The 23,329-nt window shown below is 34.6% G+C and overlaps 1 protein-coding gene and 1 long non-coding RNA gene across 4 annotated transcripts in view; one reads left to right on the forward strand and one right to left on the reverse strand.

Moving 5' to 3' along the window:
• The window catches only part of LURAP1L (leucine rich adaptor protein 1 like), a 48,477-nt gene that overhangs the window by 5,191 nt on the left and 19,957 nt on the right, over window positions 1–23,329 (reverse strand). The gene's annotated exons all lie outside the window — the stretch shown is intronic.
• LOC134807687 (uncharacterized) overlaps window positions 2,340–23,329 on the forward strand; it is a 179,477-nt gene continuing 158,487 nt past the window's right edge. For all 3 annotated transcript variants that reach the window (XR_010148769.1, XR_010148767.1, XR_010148768.1), the window contains exon 1: window positions 2,340–2,635. This is a non-coding gene — a long non-coding RNA (uncharacterized LOC134807687). The remainder of the gene's footprint in view (window positions 2,636–23,329) is intronic.

The following is a 23,329-nucleotide window of genomic DNA, read 5'->3' on the forward strand; positions in this document are numbered from 1 at the left end:
CAAAAAACAACAACAACAAAAATAAGGTTTAGACTGATCGGTCCAAAGGTCCAAAGAGATGTGGATGTCCTTTCCTCTTTTCCTCTTCACTTCCCCTCCTCTACTCTGGTCCTTACAGTTTATGTCATATGGTTCAGCTTCCTACTTAGTCTCTCAGGCTTCAGGATTATGATGTCACAGGTCTCTGTATTTTAGGGAGAATGTTGAGATTTCATGTCATTTTTTTGACAGGTGATGAACTGAGTCTATGGTAGAACTTGAAATGAGGAATCTTGAAGGAGAAAATATTCTTAACAGCAAACTTTCCCAGATACCTTTTTTTCTTCTAGAGTGCCATTTAAAAATTGAAAGAATACAAAGGTTATTCATTGGCACAATGGAATCTAAGAAAAAAATGCAGTCGGATTTTTGGTTGCTAACCAAGTTGACTTCTTTGTGGTGTTGTATGAGGAACATGGTACTGACTCCAATCTGCCACTGCCACTATCTTCCTATTTGACCTTTGGGGAAAGTGGCTTGGCATACAGGACCTCAGTTTCCTTATACATGAAGAAAAATCAGGAGATTTCATTCCGAGCTGCAGTGAACCATGGGACTCAGTGAAGGTGGTAAAGTAGTTCTGTGAACAAAGACTAATCTTACCCAATAAGAAGACTGAATTCAACTGAGGCATCCACCTAACATATCTGCTTTTCTTACTGAGATTTCATTTCAGATATTTAATAACGTCTTATAACATTTCAGGCATTTAATGTTTAATTTAATAGGAAGAGTCTACAGATCAGATAATCTCAGGATTTCCTTCCATTTTGACATATTCTCTGATATTTTGCCATTCCTGTGGCCATTTGATTATGAAATTGTTTATGTTATGAGAAAATTATGCAGGCTCTAGAGGAGACAGAAGAATCAATTCTGCTGCTCAATAACTCCAGCAAAAGATGTAGCTGGTAAAAACTCATGGCTAAGGCTCGAAGTTTGGGTTTGATGTTAATTTTAGGTACTTTATCAGAAATTTTGTCATAATAATTGTTGCTCTCACCATTTGGGTTTGAATAAAAATCATTTTTGTATTCCACTCCAAGACAAACGTGCATATCATCTTTAATACGTCTATATATTAACTGAAATGTGCACATGAGCTGCTGAATGTATCTTCCAAATAGGGACATTTTTTGCCTTTCTAGAGCCTTGGATAGCATCATATACTCAGGTTTCTCATAAAGCCCTCCTCCATTATTGTTACCCTTTTATTTATGAATGTCAACTAGTCAGATAAAAGCAGGCCACCTCCTAGTTATGCATTTGTATGGTAAAATCCACAATATTTAAGATGTAAATCCCAACCATCCTGCAAGCTGTAATATGAATTAGAAGGAAGAAGGACTTCTTTGCAAGTCCATAGTCACATACATTGAAGGAAGAAAGGTTAGACTTGCTTTTTAATGTGATGTTCTAACCCTAGTTTCTCATTAGGAGAAACTAATCATCATTCTCTCTGATTTGTAGTTGGTGGAAGAGAGTTTAGTTCTGTCAGGGCTTCTTTTCTATCCACATTTATTTTAGAATATATTTTTAAAAGTCTATATAAACTGAAGAGCTGTTTAAAAGCACTTGGAGTATTATTTTTCCAGCAATTTATTCCAGTTTGTTTGCTTGTTCCTTTTGCATAAGCTCCTTGTGTTCAAATTTGCCCTCTCTCCAAATTCAGGACATCCTCAATTTGATGATCACAGAAGATTTTCTGCCTACCCATCCTTAAAATTTCCAGCAGTGTTTTCAATATCTATACTTATAAATCACTCCTCTGTTTTCTCAGAAGATCCATAAAAATATTATCATCTTTCTGCAGTCTGAGAAGACACTGTACAACATTTCCACTCACTGTTTTTGGTTTGGAATGCTTCAGGTGAAAAGCCTACAATTATGCAAAAGTCAGTGCTGTTCCTTCCATCAAAGCTTTCTTTCACTTTCTCAGTCAGTTCAAAATTTACAACAAAATTTGTTTCTAACTGGGCAACAGAGGATTCCCTTTCACATCAGTCAGCTTTGTCTTCCTCCATTTTTGTTGTTTATTTGTGGAACTGAACAATAACTGAAACAGTTCACTCTTTTCCCAGAACCTGATAGAAAAGTAATTTCCCCAAGGACTAAATTACATACATAAAAATACTGTCATCAGCACAGTGGACTGACTGATGTTGTTTTGATAAAGTAGAAAGCTGTATCTGGTGTATTTGAAAGGAGCACATGTGACTCCCGTGAATCATAAGCATAAATTCCGGCCACCAGACCTGCTCGTGAGATCTGTACAGTTTCTGCTGGTGAGTCATCTGATTGCCAAAGTAATACATGCAGCTTTTCAGTATGATTTCATCAGATTCTAGGTCCAGTTGATACTTAGATGCCTGTGATGTCAATTCCTTTTCCATAATCAAATACAGTGAAAACTGTTTCCCTGAATATTTTCAACATGAATGTGCAAAGTGTAATTTAGGCTGATGCAATCGGCTATAAATCACCTGAGCCGAGATTCATTTAGAATGATCTAATGAAAACATGGACTCCCCATATTCACAGCAGAGAAGTTTTTCACATTGAACACAGACCAGAGAAGTGTTTCCACTAATTTATAGTAAGTATTGTGCATGTGTGTCTTTTCAATTTAGAACTTAAAATGTTCTTTTCACATGGTAGACCAGGGCATGTTAATGTGCTCCTCCGTGATCTGTAGTGGCCACAGTTATATTGTAAGGGAAGGACACAGGGTAGTGTGCCAGTAAATGTTTAACAAGCAGCTTCCTGGGAAAAATAAACATGCACACACACACATGCATGTGTATATACTACAAAATATAATACAAATTGTGCTGATATGGAAGATGTATAACACACACTTGACAGATAATAATAAAATATACAGCACTTTTTATTGTCAATTCCATATAACCAACTGATTTCAGAGAATGTTTTATTTATTCTTGCTGAACTGTTGTATGTATAGCAAACTATGGACGCAGTTCAAACAAAATGTCACAAATACAGTTAATCTCAATTGATAATTCATTCCTCAATAATTGTTATTGTTACACCTGATATGTGATCCACTGTTAAATTATTTTTCACTTAGTGAAAAATATATTAATTAAACTGAAATTTGTTTCAGCCTCAGCATGGGTTATGTTGGAATTTTACTGGTTCATCAATGATGTCAGCAATTTCTTCACTGAATTGAATAACAGTTTTCAAATACATGGAGAATATTTCCTTTTTTTGGCACTATTGGAAATGTAATAACTAGGGACATACCACAAATTTCAATTTCAATCTGCAGTATTAAAATTTTCTCTATCACTTAAGTCTAGACAATCAATAAAATAAAAATCAAGTTCTGCTTTATAGTGTTTTTAAATTTCTGTAGCATAAATACTCCTACATGGCCAATTTGAATCTGTCTATAGAATGTCCTTAAACATAAACATGGGATTGATAAGAGATACTCGGTACTACAGCATATACGGTATTTTCACCCTGTAAATAAAATAGATGTTTTAAATAACCTCAAAAAATCATGAAAGTAAAATGTAGTAAAATAATTAGGATGCCATGAATTTTGAGTATTTATTACCTTTGTTTTAAACTATAGGTTTATATAAATACTTAACTAGTAGGTTTATATAAATACTTTAAATTTTAATAATGTCTGTGATTGGCAACTAGTTCACAAAACTCCTGAAAATTCAACAAAAAGCTCACACATCTCAGTAGATATTAGCTTCAGTGTACCATTGAGAAGGTACGGAATGAAGGCTTTACTTAATTGATTGCATTTTGTAATAAGCTGATTAGAGACTTGCATTTTACCCCTTAGGGCTTTTATTTTTCTAGACATAATTAAAATCTGAAGGTAATCTTATCTTTTCCATTGAATAAAATTAGAGATAGATGTAAAATATTTATACCAAAGTTTTTAGTGTCTTTTCTGGAAAGATTTAAAAAACTGAATATAAATGACTCAGCATTGTTGAGACATGAAATATACTGAAAAAGGGAATAAGCCAGGTATCTAAACTCAGTTGAACATTTATGCTTTTGTATTATAATAATTTTTGATGGCTATATTTCTAAAATAAGAGGCCACTGTTATAAACAGTAGGCTTTATAATGCAGAGTTGTTCAGCAATGCATTTGAAGATTGTTGAGGAGATAGGACTGTAATCTCTATTTTTACATGATTCCTGACATCTTTTCTACTCAAATGCTTTATCTTCTCTTTTAGTAATTTCTTGATACTATAATTAAATCTGTTTGCCGTGGATCTTATGCCCCATATTTCTTCTTCATTCTCCCAATTCTATTTCCTACACGCTATGTGCAGCCCAGTAGTGCTTTAGTAAACTTACTTTGTAAAATTTTTTGTAGGGGAGAACTGACTTGAAAAGAAAAGTGATCTCTGTATTTCTTACAAAGGCAACAGAGAGTGAATAAAAATAAGTGAGGAAGCAATCTCTGCAACAGAATAAAATGGATGGGCCCTGCTCCTAGAGCAGAGATCTTCAACCTTGAATGTACCTATGGATCAAATCTTGTTAAAATTTAAATTTTGCTCACCAGTTTTATGATTCTATACTTCTAACAAGTTCCCAGTTGTTACCAATTGTGGCAGGCAGTCTCAAAGATATCTCCCAATAACCACCCTCTTCTGGTATCTACATCCTTACGTAGTTCCCTATCCTGGTATCGGATGGGCCTATTGACTTATTTCTAAATAATAGACTATGGCAAAAATGATGAGGTGTCATTTCTGAGAAAAGGTTACAAAAAGATTGTGGCTTCTGCCTTGGGCACACTCTCTGAAATGCTTGCTCTGAATGAAGCCATCTACCATGCTGTGAACTGCCCCTTGTGAGATGCATAAAGTAAGGAACTGAGATCTCTGGACAACAGCTAGCAAGGACATAGACCTGTCGACTGCTACTGGCCATGTGATTGAGCTGGGAAGTGGATCCTCCCTGGATCGAGCCTTGAGATGACTGCAGCCTCATCAAGGCACCTTGATGGCAGATTTGTGAGAGACCCCGATCCAGGGGCCTTCACTTAATCTGTGCCCAGACTCCCTAATATAGAACTGTGAGATAATACATGTTTGCTGTTTTAAGTTGTTAAGATTTGGGATATTTTTTATGCAGCTTGAATAACTAATACACCAATGCTGTTGGTATATAGACCACACTTCAGCAAGGTCCTAGAGATCTTTCCACTTGTGGATAATTTTGTTGATAGATGCTGAATCACTGTCTGTGGAATGATACTTTACCAGTACGTTGCTTTGTAGTTTGAATAAAAGGAACAAATAGAGTAAGTAGTTAAATACTTGTTAACAAAAACAAAAAATGTTCAAGGAAACTGAAGGTCATTATTGAAAGAGCCATTCGCATCTACAGGAGGACAGCTTTTCTTTCCCCTAAGAGAAATTGATTTCTTACCCTGAAGGAGAAATGACAGATGATTTATGTTTGATAATTAATGACAAAAATGATGCTTTCAACATATTTCACTTATAAATTATATCCCCTATAATCTGAGGGTCATGAAAGTAGGGTATACATTGATAAGATAATAGACTAAACTTAGATAATAACATTCAGATATAATTTAAAGAGTTTAAAATGCAGCGAGATTAACTAAACTGAAACTACTAAATTTTCAATATTGACAACTTTATTAAGTTGCAATCTTGCTTTTCAGAATTCCTCATTTAATTTCAAAATGTGCTTTGAGTTGGCCTCAGTAGGAGAAAAAGAGGAGGTGATTAGGATGGTAATAAAAGTTACTTAGGTTTATTGAGTTTCCTTCTAGGAGTTAATTCTTTTTCACAGGTTAACATTTTTTTTATAAAAGACCTGTACAATGGCCCTTTGCATAGGAAATATAATGAAGACTCAGATATTTTGCTGCAAATATTTATTTTCACCTGCTAATGATAATTTGGTAATATTTGAAATACTTTATGATGCTTAAGATCAGTTTTGTTTTGTTTTGTTTTTTATTTGGTGTCTAAACACTGACTAAATATTTTCATTTGGAAACTTTTGGGTGGGACTCTCCAGATGGGAGAGTTTCACTAGCTGTAAGTGGTGATCTGAAGAGCATCCAATAAGAGACACCTGACGTATTCCAACATTCACTGATAATACATTAACTTTCCAATCTAGTGATTTATTCATTCTCAGCTGTTTAAAATGGCTTTAGGAATATTAATAATAGTATCTGCCATTTATCAAATGCTTCCTATGTACCCTGTACTTAGCTAGATGCCTTAAATATTAATTTATCTAATAAATATAGTGCCATTCTTAAAACAAATCGGTGAATAAGCTGATTATTATTCTCATTATGGTTCCAGTCTGATATGTGAAGGGCTAAGAAGTCATCACTCCCATCTTCATAACAAGAAAAAAAGCTGAACAAACTGGAAATCAACAACTATGCTTAGGTTCATCAGAAAACTGAGGTCATTGGCTAAATTGCAGCCCTGGAAGACAGACACATGGATACAGAGAATCATAGCTTAACAGGAACAGAAAACTGGAAGCAGAAGGCCTTAGCTTTCTGTAGGAACACTAACTGTCATTGGTGAATTGCTGGAAGGTTAGTGTGGACTAGCTTGTGAGTTAAAAAATCCAAAGGGACCCAGTCTCAGGGGCACCCCGCACTTTCATGAGTTTTACCTCCAGGAAACCTACCAGGTTCTCAATATCCCCTGTGCTTCTGGCAGGAAGAGGAAAGCTCTGAAATACATCCAGACCTCTCTGATCTCCTTAAAAAAGCTTGTCCCTAAGGGAATCTATTTTACCAGAACCTAACAGGCTGGAGTTTTACCAAAGCCTGATCAACAAAATATCCAACTCAGGCTCGCTAAAAGACTGAGACTTAATTATGGACAGGAGAACACTTCCTCTTCTCCCACACCTTACGACCACATCAATAAGGCTATTGTATAATAACAGGGGATTACAGCAAAAAGAACTGCAGGCCTCTGACCGTATTTAAAGAGTGCCAAAGGAAACCCAAAGACAATAGAGTAGACAAAAGCAAGGATACTAGAGGAAATTTTAGTCTCTGACACTATCGCTACAGCAAATAGTAAGCAGAATCTAACTCCTAGTCACATAAATATAAAACCTTGCACTAAAGACCTATCTATCACAGTTCCTTTTATATCATATCCAGCCTTCAACAAAGAATTACAAGCCACTCTAAAAGGCAAAAACAAAGTCTGAAGAGACAAAGCAAGCATCAGAACCACACTCAAGTGTGGCACAGATTTGGGAACTATCAGACAAGGAATTTAAAACAACTATGATTAATATGCCAATGGTTCTAATGGAAAAAGTGGACAGTGCAAGAACAAGTGAGTAATAAAAGCAGAGAGATGAAAGTGCAAAGAAGGAAACAAATGAAAATGCAAGAAATCAAAAACACTGTAACATAAATAATGCCTTTGATGGGCTCATAAGTAGATTGGACATAGCTGAGGAAGGAATCAGTGAGCTTAAAGATGAGTCCACAGAAACTCCCCAAACTGAAATGCAAAAAGAAAAAAGAAATAAAAAGTCAGAACAGAGTATCTAAGAACTGTGGGCTATTAGAAAAGGTATATGATACAGTTTAGATGTTCTGCCCCCTCCAAATTTCATGTTGAAATGTGATCCCCAGTGCTAGAGGTGGGGCCTGGTAGGAGGCGTTTGGGTCATGGGGGCAGATGCATCAGGGATGGCTTAGTGCCCTCCTCATGATAATGAATGAGTTATCATTCTACGTTCATGTGAGTCCTGGTTGTTTAAAAGAATGTGGCATCTCGTCACTTTCCCTCTCTCAGCATGTGATATGCTAGCTGCCCTTTCCTTCTGCCATGATTGTAAGCTTCCTGAGGACCTAACCAGAAGTAGATGGTGGCACCATGCTTCCTGTACAGCCTGCAGAACCATGGGCCAAAATGAATCTGTTTTCTTTATACATTAACCAGTCTCAGGTGTTCCTTTATAGCAATGCAAATGGACTGACACAGAATAACACATGTATAATGGGAATACTGGAAGGAGGAGAGAAAAAGGAACAGAAGCAACATTTAAAGCAACAATTACTGAGAATGTCCCAAAATGAATGACAGACACAAAGCTATAGATCTGCAAAACTCAGAGAACATCTAGGAGGAATAATACCAAAAAACCTATATCTAGGCATATTATATTCGAATTATAGAAAATCTTTTTTAAAAGCTAGAGGAAAAAGAACACCTTACCTACAGTTGCACAAGTATAAGATTTACACCAAACTTAGAAACCATGTAAGCAAGAAGAGTGTGGAGTAAAATATTTATCCCGTCTTAAAAAAAAAAGACTACTAACCTAAAATTCTGTATCCAACAGAATTATCCTTCAAAAATGAAGAAGTTTGGGAAAAATTAAAAAGTTCTGGGGGTGGATGGTGGTGATAGTGGTACAACAATGTGGATGTACTTAATGCCACTGAACTATACACTTAAAAGTGGTTAAAATAGTATCTTTTATGTTATATATATTTTGCCACAATTTTTTAAAGTGAAGTAGTAAATTCTAAAGACTTTCTGAGACCAACAAAAATGGAGAAAATTTGTCACCAGTAGACTTGCCTTGCAAGTAATATTTTAAAAAGTTCTTCAGAGAGAAGAAAAATATATCGGCAGAAACTCAGATCTGTATTTTAAAAAATGGAAGAGCATTAGGAAAGAAAAAAAAGAAGGTAAAATATTAAATTTTTCTTATTATTTATTGATCTAACAGAACAGTTTGTTCAAAATAACAATGACAATGCATTCAGCGATTATAGCTTATTTGTGAATGAAATGAATGATAGTCATTTTATAAGAGACAAGAGAGAAGAATTGGGAATACTGTTTTTATATAGTACTTGTACTACCATGATGTGGTATAATATTACTTAAAAGTGCACTTAGATTGGTTGTAAACATATTCTAAAAACTCTAGGGCAACCACTAAAAATCGTACTTAAAAAAGAAGTATAATTAATATGCCAAGAGAAGAAAAAGTATAATCATATAAATTGCCTAATTAAAACCAGAGAAGTGGAAGACAAAAAAGCAAAGAAAAGAGAGAAAGAAAAAAGTAAGAATGAATGAGCAAACAAAGGAAAGAAATAGAAAATATGTACAAATATGATCGCTATTAATCCAACTATATCAATCACTTTAAATGTGAATAGTCTAAATACATCAATTAAAAGACAAAGACTGTCAAAGTGGATAAACAAACAAGACCCAATTATAACTTGTCTACTAGAAACCCACCTTAAATATAAAGTCACAGATTAATTTCATTTTGCAGGTGAAGGAAAACGAGACTCAGAGGACTAAGGCATCATATTCTTGCAGATTTTAAGTGGCAGAGCCAGAATCAGACTGAAGTTTAGTTAACTACATAGTCTCTAGTCTCTCCTTCAAACTGTGTTGCCTGGAAAGGGTCTTTATATTTCATGCTGTGAGAAACAGATGATCTCTTCCAAAGCTTACTCGTAATACATCAGATTACCCTGGCCAATTCTCTTTTTCAGTCTCATTTTATTTATTTATTTATTTAGTTAGTTAGTTAGTTAGTCAGTTAGTTAGTTTTTGAGATGGAGTCTCGCTCTGTCGCCCAGGCTGGAGTGCAGTGGCACGATCTCAGCTCACTGCAAGCTGCGCCTCCCGGGTTCATGCCATTCTCCTGCTTCAGCTCCCGAGTAGCTGGGACTACAGGCGCCTGCCACCACACCTGGCTAATATATATATATATATATATATTTTAGTAGAGACAGGGCTTCGCCGTGTTAGCCAAGATGGTTTAGTCTCTTTTTTTTTTTTTTTTTTTTTTTTTTGAGACGGAGTCTGGCTCTGTCGCCCAGGCTGGAGTGCAGTGGCGCGATGGTTTAGACTCATTTTTAAAAGACTTTAGTTGTTCAGAAGAGTAGAGTGATATAGTTGAATAGTGGCAAAAGAAGTAATTGAGGGGCAAAAAGAGGCTATTAACAGTTATTGAGAGACTGTATGTACATGACATTCTCCTAGACCCTGGTAGAGCATAGAGACAACACTGTGACCTCAAATGAAGAACATTACAATCTAGAAGTGGAAATGTCAACACCTTATTTTTTTCTAGGCCTACTAGAAAAAATAAAAAAGTAAATTAGTATAATCCACTTTTACCAAAAATTTTCAAAATTTTCAAAATTCCTTGAGAATATTTATAGACTTCTAAAAGTAAAACATAAAATTGTTTTAGACAATTATCCAACATTTGAAAATAAAGCAAAGTTTGAATGTCTCTTCCATGATAAAATGGAGCATAGCCCAAGAAGCCATCAAAGCATTATTTAATTATCTATGCGGTTATAGTTTTGTGTGACCTACTGTTTACTACTGAATTGACCCAGCATTATGAAGCTGTAAATTGACTGGTAGATTTGTGTCTTGAAGAAATGCAAATTGCTTCTATCCAGAAAAGAAAAAAAAAAAAGATAATCTCAAAGGTTATAGTTTTGTTTTCCTACTGGATGTTTCATAATTTAATATGTATACTAGAAAACGAATTCATATGATTTTCCTGAGAAAATATACAACCTATACAACCTACACAGCCTACTCATCTAATTCTCTTGAACCAGCTGTACCATCCTGCTGGTTCTCTCATTAAATAAGCGAAATCAATCTTTGACAAATGTTCCCTCTATATTTGTGTAAGAGTCATGTTTTCAACTTTTAAAAAAAATTATATTTTGACAGATTTGAAGGTTGCCCTAAAGGTGCATAGTGTGTTCACCTGCTAGAGCTAGTTAAGCAGAGTTGCCCAAGAAACTCCTGGGGTGAATCACAAACAGCAATAGAATTTTCCCTTTCGGACTGTCAGATTTGTCTTCTGATTCTGTTTTTCTTTTCTTTTCTTTTTTTCTGGTTTGTTTCATTGTCACTCCTGATCTTGGCCAGGAAGTTCCACATTTGTTTAACTTATTGTCTAGGATTATGTCCATTTTCACAACTGCTACTGGACCACAAGGTTGGGCTTAATTATGTAATCAAGAGAACCCTCATGTATAAAACAGGTGTATAAAACAGCCAATTCCAGAGACTAGTAGGTACTGAATAACTAGGCGAGTAGAGGTCACATAATCTATAAAATCTTCCCCCTTTGGGATGACAATAATTAGCAATCTGGTTTTATGACAAGATCACTTGGTAACCTATATTAGGATGATGAGAATATATTCTTTGTTGAGTGGTAGAAGACAGAGAATATGGTTAGTTGTTCTATATTTTTCGTGTGTCTATTTGTCTGCTTAAATCCATAAAGAAAACATTCATTTTTCACTGAAAAGGAGAATAACCATTGAGACTGTGTGTCTTTTGCTTGAGGTTGTGGAACTGAATTTCAAGTCCTGTAGGTGGTTGTGTATTTAACTGAGAAAAAAACCTTTCACCACTATTTACCATATTTAGTATTCATATATGCATATAACTATTTATCATAATAAGAATATGAAGTCTTTTCTTCTAGGATATACCAATAAGTTAAATTACAATGTGTCTTCAGTAAAAACAGCTTTTTCTAATATTAGAGTCTATTAAATACTTGTACAAATTTAATAGTCCCAGAATTCTCATAAAATAAAACTGAACTCTAATATAATGAATGTTCTAGTCTTTTAAGGAAAAATAAATTTCCAGATAAAAATGCTGCCTCAGAAGCATCGTTAGTATGTAAGAATCAAGATGAATCTTTAGATATATATTGGTTTGGTAATTTTAGTTTACAAAATTTTCCTTGTTTTGTCATTATGAAAAATAAACATCATTTAACTTAATTTTTATAATTTATATTTCTTTTCTAATGAAGACATTAGTTAATCTTAAATTTGGTTACAGCTTATGGCTTATATGGGTGGTCACGGTAAATGAATGAGCATGTTTGTGTTCCAATAAAAGTATTTACAAAAACAGGTGGGCTGGATTTAGGTAGTGAGTCGCCAGAGTCCCAACCTGACGAGTATTAAAAAAGAAAAAAAGGTACTTCCTGGTTAATTTAACTCGGACTACCTTTCCTAATGAATTATTTGACTTCTGTTTCTTCCTTTAACCATCTTTTCATCCTGATGATTTCCTTCATTGAGCCAAATAAACGTTAAGCATATGCTTGTTTTATATTTCTATATTTTTACTATTTAAAAAAAAAACAATTTTGATAGAATCAAATAACAGAGGACCAGGCATGGTGGCTCACACCTGTAATCCCAGTACTTTTGGAGGCCGAGGCAAGCGGATCACGTCAGGTCAGGAATTCGAGACCAGCCTGGCCAACATAGTGAAACTCTGTTTCGACTAAAAATACAGAAATTAGCCAGGAGTGGTGGTGCATACCTGTAATCCCACCTACTGGGAAGGCTTAGGTAAGAGAATCACGAACCTGGGAGGCAGAGGTTGCAGTGAGCCGAGACCATGCCACTGCACTCCAGCCTGGGTGACACAGCGAGACTTTGTCTCAAAAAAAAATAAAAAAAAAAAATCAGATAACAAAATAACAGAGCCACATACAAAAATCTTATTAGAACTGATGCAAATGTAGATGGGGCCAATACGGTATAGACTATGCAGATGATACAAAAGAACTTAAAACTATGATTCTGCTGTGACAAAAGTTTCCATCAAATATGTGTCCCTAAGCCTTCAACTCCTTTTTAGTCATTATTTATCCACTTCTTGTCACTGATTAATTAGAATAAAAGCCACCCTATTGCACAGGAAAAAAATCATACACTGAATTTATTAAATACATAATTTAATGCAAATATGATTAAATAAGCTTTGTCTTTTCAGTGTGAATCACAATGAATTCTATGAGGAAATAATAGATTTGCTCTTTATTTTTAATAGGTTTCTGTCTCAGACGGTATGCAATTCAGCATATACCAAGTATAGAATATTGTGATGATGCAGGGCTAATAATTTCATGTAGCTGTTTACATTTTATTTTCCACAAATACCTTAATGATATCTCTGGCACCACAGGATATCAGTGACTAAATTTTTATGTTTTATCTCTAGTCTGTAGAAATTAAAGTGTTTAAGTTGTCCTTTGGCATGCTACTGTTTTGAAACAATTAAATTGTTTGATCTAGTTTAAATGATGTTACATTTATTAAAACACACTTGCCTAAAATATCAATTTCCTTTTCTAATTTAGTATTCTCCTAGAATTTTACTCTAATTAATGTAGACAATTTTACCTGGACATGTGAGAGTTTGCTCTCCTTTGAATGTGGTGTAATTTATCATGTTTATATGTACACTGATCCTTTTCCAGCAGAAATAACTTACAAAGATATTTAAAACAGAGATAACAGGTGTTTTGTATTTATTTACACCTATGATGTCCTGTGACTTAACTACCCATTGGCAGTATCATTTAGTGGGAATAGCGAAGAAAGCTAAAACTTTGGTTTTAGTCTTGGTTCCAGCAGTAACTTAACCTGTACTATAACAAGTATCTAATCTTCCCATGTCCCCATTGTCCTGTCTGTTAGATAAGAATATTGAGGATCATCTTCAAAATTCCTTTCAGCCTGAAAATGTCTTGGTTCTCTGATACAGCATGTTAGAAGTGATAGGAAATTGTTCAAGATATAGGAAAAACAAACACATTAGTGACAATGAAATATAAAGACAAGTGACAAAGAGGTGGTAAGCATGAACACTTCCAGTGCAGTGGTTCTATCCTACCCAATAATCCTAGTTTCTAAAGTGGCACATGGAAAAGCAATAAACATATGCTGAATGAAGAAATCGATGAGAGAGGAAGAACAGGTACAGACAGTATGTGGTAATGCAGCAGAGAGTAAGTATGGATTAATTTTTCTTAGGAAAAGAAGACATCTGTCAATCAGATGGGTGTGGGTGATCCATGCCAAGAAGGACATTTCACTTTGAATCTGGAATGAGAGAAATAAGCAAAGGCTCAGAGATGAAAATGTTCATTTTGTGCTAATAAAGTGACAAGACAACCAGGGGAGCAGGTGGTGGTAGAGGAAAAGCGGAAAGGTAATTTGGAGGCATTCATGGAGGATCTGGAATATTGAGCAAAGATAACCCCGAGAGATGCTATGACAGTTCATTCCATAGACAAGCTCAACACATTATCCTAAACAGAGGCACTTGACAGGAGTTTTAACCCACTTCTGTGCTGCAGGTTACTGAGTGCATTAGTCTGCTCTCATGTTGCTATAAAGAAATTCCGGGGACTGGGTAATTTGTAAAGAAAAGTGGTTTAATTGGATCATGGTTCCGAAGGCTGCACAGGAAGCTGAAGCTGGTATCTGCTCAGCTTCTGGAGAGGCCTCAAGAAACTTTCTGTCATGGAGGAAGGCAAAAGGAGAGCTAGCATTTCACGTGGACAGAGCAGAAGGAAGAGGGTGGGGGATGTGTCACATACTTTTAAAGACCAGATCTCAGGAGAACTCACTAATCCAATGACAGCATCAAGGAGAGTGATGTGAAACCATGAGGAATCACCACCATGATTCTATCCCCTCCCACCAGGCCCAACCTCCATCACTGGGGATGAATACAGAACATGAGACTTGGGTGGGGACACAGATCCAAACCATATCACTGACTTTGAGCTGCCCTCAAAATAGCTTAGAGGCTTTATTAGCATCTCAGGCCTATTCTTTAGTGTGGGTAAAATGTACTAATAACGACAAAGGAAGTTACAGAAAAATTAATTTGGGCTGTGTAGGGAAATTAGATAAAACTACAGCTTAGACTGACGCCAGGCCAACTTTATTATGTATGTCTCCTTCTGGAATGGAGGCTAACTCTTCTAGTACTCAAACAACCATTTCATTCTCCTGAATCCAGAGTGACAGATTCACTCTCAGAAGGAAATGGACTGGGAATTCAGAAAGAGTTAATTTGTATATGTGAATCATGGATGCTTTCCATTTTTCAATCAGAGGAAATGAAGTGCTTTTCAAATATATGACCTAGAAAAACTCAGAGGGCTTGATCTCCTATTTCCTCCCTATAAACCCAGTATTACAGTTGTTAAAATTCCCATGACAAATATGTTCTTCCTCCTGTGTTTTGAGTTATTCTCCCTTTTTGGAACATTCTTAAATTTCCCTGAAGTCTGTGTTTATGCCCTTTAAAAAGAATGAATATGAAAGAAGTTTGTCACATGACTTTCGGATGCAATAAAACTCATTCCCAAGTTTAATTCCTAAACATACTGTTTTAAATTTATCCATTTGTCCATTTAAAAATGCTTTTAAAGCAATATTTTCTTTTTAAATTGTAGTCTTACAGCAGTTTAATGAAATTGATCTAATAAAAACTTATTAAAGTAATAGATGGTTTGAGAATCATGTTTCCCTTTAGAAAATACAACACACATACGTGCATATATGTACATACTACATATATACATAGCCTGGAGCTCCATAATAAGGAACTGGGGTATGGATTCCTAAGATGTACTTCTCTAATTCCTCATTCACAACTTCACCATGAGCGAGTTTCTTAACAGCTTTAGCCATCTTTAATATACTTAACCACATTTAACATAATATCCTAATGCTAGGCTTCTTTGGAGATATGCGGCTAGGCTCCATTAGTTATAGCTTGTGGAGTGGTTGGATGTTCTTGGATGAATGGTGCCATGTGAAATTGCAATATAATTGCTACAATTAAGAGGCCACATTCTCTGCTTATACAACTCACTGGGAAATTATTTTTGCACCAAAGGTAATAATTTTTATCTTTATCCTTATGTAAAAGCCCTAAATATTTTCAATTGCTTTTATACCTAGGTATCATAATTAACATTATGCCTAGTCAAAATTAAATAGATATTTCAGTTGAGCAAGTATAACCCTGAGAAATGCTGTGACAGTTCATTCCATAAAAAACTCGCCACATTATCCTAAACAGAAGCACTTGACAGGAGCTTTAACTCACTGCTGTGCTGCCGGTTACTAAGTGTATTAGTCTGTTCTCACATTACTATAAAGAAATACCTGAGACGGGGTAATTTATTTAAAAGAGTTTTGTTCAGCTCATGGTTCTGAAGGCTATAAGGAAGCATGATGCTGGCATCTGCTCAGCTTCTGAGGAGGCCTCAGGAAACTTAGAATCACGGCAGAAGGTGATGATTTGAGCTTATTAAGAGATACTATCATACAGACATTATTTCTTTTCTATTGTGGAAATTACTAGATTTTCAAATATTCAGATATTCTTGAATGATTCTTGCTCAGAAATTTAAATTCAACAAATGAGTAAGAGATTTTTTCTTTTTGATTCAATATGTTTTTTGTTTTGTTTTGTTTTGTTGTTTTGCTAAACCCCTATGAACTTCCTGATATAATGAAGACAGTGTAGTAAATGGTATCCCAGTCAGTTGGACACCCTATAAAAAGACATGATTTGGATTTTGGACCTCAGATGACTGGGGTTGATATGTTATTCTTCTACTAATTAACTCTTGGATTTTTGTCAGTTGGATATGTTACTTAACATTTTCTCTATACTAATTTTCTAATCCAAAAAGTGGTATATATTATGTACATGACAAGGCAATGCAGTTGGGAAAACTGAATAAGATAACATATGCATGTAGCATAAAGCTTCACTAGACAGTGCTTAATAAAATTTAGTTATCTCCTCTACTTTTAAATTGACATAAATAGGTCAAAGGGTACAAAGTTGCAGCTCTGTTGGATAAATAGTTCTAGGAATCTAATGCACAGTATGAGGACTATAGTTAATAATATTGTATTGCATTCTGAAAATTTACTGAGAGTAGGTTTTAGGTGCTACTACCCCAAAAAGAGAATGTAAAAGTTAACTATGTGAGATAGTATATATGTTAATTCATCTGACTGTAGTAACCAGTAACCATTTCCCTATGTATATCAAAACATTATGCTGTGTAAATAAATACATAGAATATATACCATAAAATGGCATTTTTTTTTTTTTTTTTGAGACGGAGTCTTGCTCTGTCGCCCAGGCTGGAGTGCAGTGGCACGATCTCAGCTCACTGCAAGCTCCGCCTCCCGGGTTCACGCCATTCTCCTGCCTCAGCCTCCCAAGTAGCCGGGGCTACAGACGCCTGCCACCTGGCTAATTTTTGTATTTTTAGTAGAGATGAGGTTTCACCATGTTAGCCACAATGGTCTCGATCTCCTGACCTCGTGATCCATCCACCTCTGCCTCCCAAAGTGCTGGGATTACAGGCGTGAGCCACCACACCCGGCCTAATTTTTTAAAATGTCTTCCACATTCAAGGATGTTGAAATATAATGTAATTAAGTAGGTTAATTAAACTGACAATTTGTTTTCAGTAATGATCTGGTTGTTCTCTTGTTCAAAATGATTATTTGTATATGGTTTTAGCATACAAAACCTGCCCAATACACATTACCTAATTTTTATTTAAAAAAAGTTATTTCAATCTAAATATCACTGATATTATATGTATTACTCTGAAAAATTACATATGTGCATTGAAAACTGGGTGGATAAATGCATAAGTTATGATTTCCAAGCCACAGTGAAAATATACCCTAAAGACAGACAGAGGAATCAGAGATTTCTAGTGCTAAAAGAAACCATAGTTAATTTTGGAGTCAGAGTACTGCGTTCTATGATACATATGTGGACACAAGCTTGATGACTTGGCCAAAATTGTATCACCACTTAGTGCTAGAAATGGGACAAATATCTTGATGTTCTGATTCTAATTCCCTTTTTTCCGCAATACTAAATAATAGAAAAATATTTTTATTATGGTCTGGTCAGTGTAGTATTGGCCTTTCATATTCTATGAACATTTTCTGATGACAGTTTAGGACTGGATTAAAAAAAGAATAATCTTTCAAGAAAGAAGCAATTCTACAACTGAAGTTAAACAGGCACTGACCTGCATGAGCATCCATGAATGATTCTACCCTCTTATATTGGATATTGTAGTCACTTGGGTGTAAAATCAACAAATATTTGCAAGAAAGGGTCACTCGCACATTTTGCTGATACAGAAATACAACCATAGAGGTGCTACAGTTACCTAAAAGTCATGCACTAATTCAAAAAAAATTTTCTGATTTCTATTCCTATTGTCCTGTATTCCTTATATCTGATAACGACTATGGCCAGATTAAATAGTTTGCAAATAGCTGTTCTCTCCTACCACAGATTAGCATAAATTTGATGTTAATTCATCACTTCTAGCTTTGAAGGACCACAAATGAGGGTGATAAAAGCAGATGCCTAGCATATGGCAACAGATGGGTCACCACATTTAAGGAAAGCTACTGGGAATAGCTTGGTTTACTTTTCTCAGTTCTTACTACAAAAGGTGAAAAGAATGAAGAAGGAAACAATCTAGGCAATGCAGACTTAATTGACTCCTAATTGTCCTTCAGTTTTAAAATGTCCTATTAAAATATACAATTTGTAGTTTGCTAGTATGTTTCATGTCATAGTGTTGTCCATAGCCAGGTAGAAATATTCATAAAAAAGGAGTCAACCAACTATAGGTAGGATTGTACAATATTCACTGGCAAAATATGTTTGCTGGTGGCCAGAATTATTGAAGCAGATGGCACATGATGAGCTCATCAGGACATGTCCAGACGCCCAGCTTTATAATACCAAGTTTTATTATTCTTGCTCAGATGCTGCCCTATCCTAATATTACACTGAAAATTTTACCTATGAAGCATTTACAATTTTATACTAAATTATGCATGCTTCTATTGTAAACTAGAAATAAAAATGATGCTTATGTTAAAACTTTGATTCAATACCCATAAAACACTGCAGAGATATCTTAAGATCAAATGCTTGCCCCATGAACTAGCATCTAAATTACCGTTCATTTTTAGGGAATATTTCATTATCTATTTGAAGTTGGTTCCATAAATATAATTCATAAACTCAGAAGACAAAAAAGAAAACAAACAAAAAGAATTTATGTTCAAATACACGTGAAACTAAATAATAGCTGGATTTTATTGGATATAACTGTTTGCCCTATAATTAGCAAAGATAATGTCAAATTATATGTTTTCCCTTGGGTATGAATTTGTTAAAAAAGCTCTGTTGGGTTTATTTGATATTTCTCTATTAAAGCAAATATGTAATTCTTAAATAAAATCCTTAGAGAACTTTCTGAAGTTAAAATAAAATCCAAAAGCTTTTCCTAAGTTATAATACAGATAAAAAAACAAAGTTACAATAATAAAAGCTCAAACTTTTGCTCAAACTATTACTAGAATTTGAGATAATTTTCTGCTAATAATGAAAATCCTGGTAGATACAGGTTTAAAAATACAATCCATATTGTATAATACCTATCCCACACCCAAAGTTGTAAAAAGGTCTGTTTTTTTCTTCTCCAGTGTTTATCGTCTGACTCAGAAATATAAGTTTTTAGACAGCTAAAACTTGGCATTGGTACCTCCTAACATTTTGTATGTGCTGCTTTTATAAAGTAATCGCAGTGTGATTCCTATTGTCACTCTTCAACCATAGCAGTAGTATCTTTCTAGACTGGTTTTGTAGTTATGAGAGTTCCCTGCTCAGGAAGTAGGGTAAGGAGCAGTGGGTGGTAATGTATTGCATTCTAGGAAATAAGTATAGTTTCCGTAAGTAAAGCTCTTGGTGGATCACAGAAATAGGAAGAGTCCTGGTAGCAATGAATTTCAGAGGTAGTGGGGGTTTTGGTTGTTGATAATGTGTATGTTGTTTTTCTTATTGCTTTTGTTTGGTAATCCCATGCAGAAATTTTTAACCCATGTTGACTTTCATAGTGACAAGAAAGAACCCCAATGATAATAATAGCATAAACAATAACTTCTAGCCTTTAATAAAGCACAAGTGCCAGGTACAATGACAGGTACTTTAAATACTTCCCCCCACCCCCAACTAATCTTACTCAAACCTTAAATGGTAGAAATGATTATCTTCAAACTGCAATTTGAAGATAACTTACCCAAGCAAGTTACTCAAGTAACTTACTCAAGTCATACAACTAGAAAGTGAAGGGGCTGGGATTCAGGCCTAGATTTACTTGGCTCTGAAGTTCACATGCTTAACCTGCTTCTTCGCCTCTATGTGAGAGCTCAGTAAATACAGCATTTATGCACTCTTTTAAAAAAAACTATTAGAATATTCAGTTGACAAAAGAAAAATAAATCAAGAATTGCAAAATTTTATCGTAAAAGGAATGAGGTATATTCCTCCAGCTTATAAATTATCACAGAAATAACCTGCAATGTGGAAAAGCATATCACAACAAAAGTATAAGAAACAAGTTAAATATCCAATATTAGAGAAATGCACATAAAATAGAATATTTTCCAGGAAATACAAATGAAGTTTAGAAAAATAACACAGGAAAGGGTTTATAACACAATGTTAAGCAAAGAAGGAGGCACTACAAAAAAGATACAAGTTACAAATTATAATTTCAACAATGCAAAAAATTAAAGATAAATGCTTGAATAAAATTTTTAAAAAATGGTAACAAAAATGGCCTCTGGATAATGCAATGGTGTTTTTTTTTTTGTCACTCTTCTTTATATTTTATGTACTTTAAAATATTTATCAGGAGTGTACATTACGTTTCAACAGAAAAGATCTTTAATTATAAAATGAAACCATTATGAACATACAGAATTATATAAATGGGAAATCATAGATAAATGTTATTTGGATGATTAAAACATTTATATCTTTGTTTAGGAAACATCAATACAGTAATAAAGGTCACAAGCATTCATGATTAATTTATTGAGAGGATACTATGAAACCATAAAAATCTGTGTAATTGTAGAATTATACCTGATAGGAAGAAAACAAACTTTTAAAAATATTTATTTATCTTATACTAGTAGAATCTTCTCACTTTCTTCCTATTCTTGTTCCAAAAATATTTTTGTCGTTTTTAATTTTACTGCATATGTTCATTCCTCAGTAATCAACAGTGTGCTTTCTTGTTTATGACTATTCCAAAAGTACAACATCCCTTAATGATCCCATAATATAAAAAACACATGGAGACCGTTTGGTACTCAAGAAGACAATTGTAAGAAAAAAATAGAGTAAGTGTGCCGAAATACAAGACAACTTTCATTGTATCACTTCCCTAACATAACAACTACAAGTGGTCATGTTGCCTTTCAAACCATGTTCAAACTTCTTAGCTTGGCATTCAGTATTCTTTATTAATTAGGCTGATTTTACCTTTTCAGTCTTGTTTTCATGAACTCCAACATAACCATCACAAGTGTCTCAATCAATCTCACTGTGGTTTCCTAGGCAATCCATGCTTATCACTACCTTATTACCACTACCTACAGCTATCCTATTTCTCTAATCACTTTCTCGAAGGAAGATTTTTCTAGAAGGAATTTCTTGAAGAATGAAATTTCTAGATAATTTATTATTAATACATTATTAATTTATTCCTCCAATACTGACCTCTTAACTCGGCTAAACATTAAAGATGGAATGAACTGGACCTGGTTCTAGCCACGAAAGAACTGATAGTCTACTAAGATATATACAATAATCAGTGGTGTGACCTGAAGGATAACAAGTTAGAGTTAACTACAAAAAGTGTAGGAAATAGGGGTGGGACAGGAAGAAAGATCCAGGCAAAAGCAACATCATCTACAAATGTTAAGGGGCAAGAATGCACAGGGCAAGTCTGAGAAACTGAGATGGGGCTTGGGTTGTAAATTGATAAGCAATTGACCAGCTTCCCCAGCATAGCATTAAATGACTATGATATAATTTCTTTCATATCAAAATTATATTTTATTACAGACCATGGGAACTCTGAGATTAAACAAGAGTTTTCTATACCATGGAGGTTAAATTCTTTTAGTAGCAACCTCATACTTTATTTACCTGATGATTAGTAAGTAACATGAAATACATATCTTCCACATCATCTGTATTACTTCGGGGGCTTATCACAAGAATTGAATATAGTTGATGCCTAAAAATATATCTTTAGTCACTTGATGCCTCTCACACAAACACTTCTACAAGCAGAGATGGGGAGTAATGTCCAAAGTGTGGACACTTATGTTGTTTAATGGTGTGCAGCTGAGAGTTTCCATCTGTCTCAGTTGCTCAACAAAGAGTGAGGATTTGGAAATATGTATGTTTACTATAGATTTGCATCATCAGTGTTTAATTGTAGCAAACAAGATTTTTGGCTGAGGCAAAATTAATTTCATGCGTATGGTCATAGAGATGGCAAATGATTCTTGTTAAATTCATTTCCAAGTGTATGAACCAATCTGACATTCACAGCATATACTTAACTCATTTTATTTGTTCTCAGAAGAGTTAATGCACTTGAGTAACTCCAAGTTTTGTTTACAAAAGGACATTGGGGATTTTTCATGTAGAGGGTAAGTTTTTCAAGTTATTTGATCTTGTTGACACAAAATCAACTTAATGATATTTAAAAAAGTAACAGAATTGGGTGCAATCCAAATAGAATCCATTTGTCTTAAGACAGAAAGCAAACAAAAATGACCCAATATTTAATGTTATGAAATTACTGAGCATTCTCAGTAATGATGTTTGGACTTTTGGAATTAAAGTATACATGGAAATACATTTTCTCTGTTTATATTGGCTGCTGCATGGCACTCGGAACAACCAGTTTAGGAAGGGGGAAAGCTGGCTTTGTTTTTGTCCACTGTGAATCACTCAGTCTCTGTATCTCCGTTTTAAACTCAACAATGTGGACATCTGATATTACTCCTAGGAGGCTTAATTAATGGTTAATGGTTTTGACTCTAACAATAATCATTTCAACAGGCTTGTTTATTAATGCCAATAACAAGTTTGTGCTATAATTATTTAAAAGCCTCTAACACAGAAAGCGGCATCCATTTTTTGAATTAAGCCTTGTTATTTATTTATTGACTACTAATGACCATATTTTGAGCTCATTTTATTTATTAATTAAATCAAAATGTTTGAGCAGTTCCATTTTGTGCAGGCACCACTCTTCAAAGCATGGTGGTTTTCCGTCTTTGGTACTAAGTAAAGCTACCGTTCAATAAAGAGATTTCTTTGTACTATGACTAGATGGGATACCATTTGAAGCAGCTTTTCACTGTCTTTATCATAATGCACAATGGTCATTAAGATCTTCTCAAAACTTTTGATCATATCATGTATGAATCCCCATAAGATTTCAACTTCGAGTGGAAA

Source organism: Pan troglodytes, chromosome 11, assembly GCF_028858775.2.
Source record: "Pan troglodytes isolate AG18354 chromosome 11, NHGRI_mPanTro3-v2.0_pri, whole genome shotgun sequence".
Lineage (NCBI taxonomy): Eukaryota > Metazoa > Chordata > Mammalia > Primates > Hominidae > Pan > Pan troglodytes.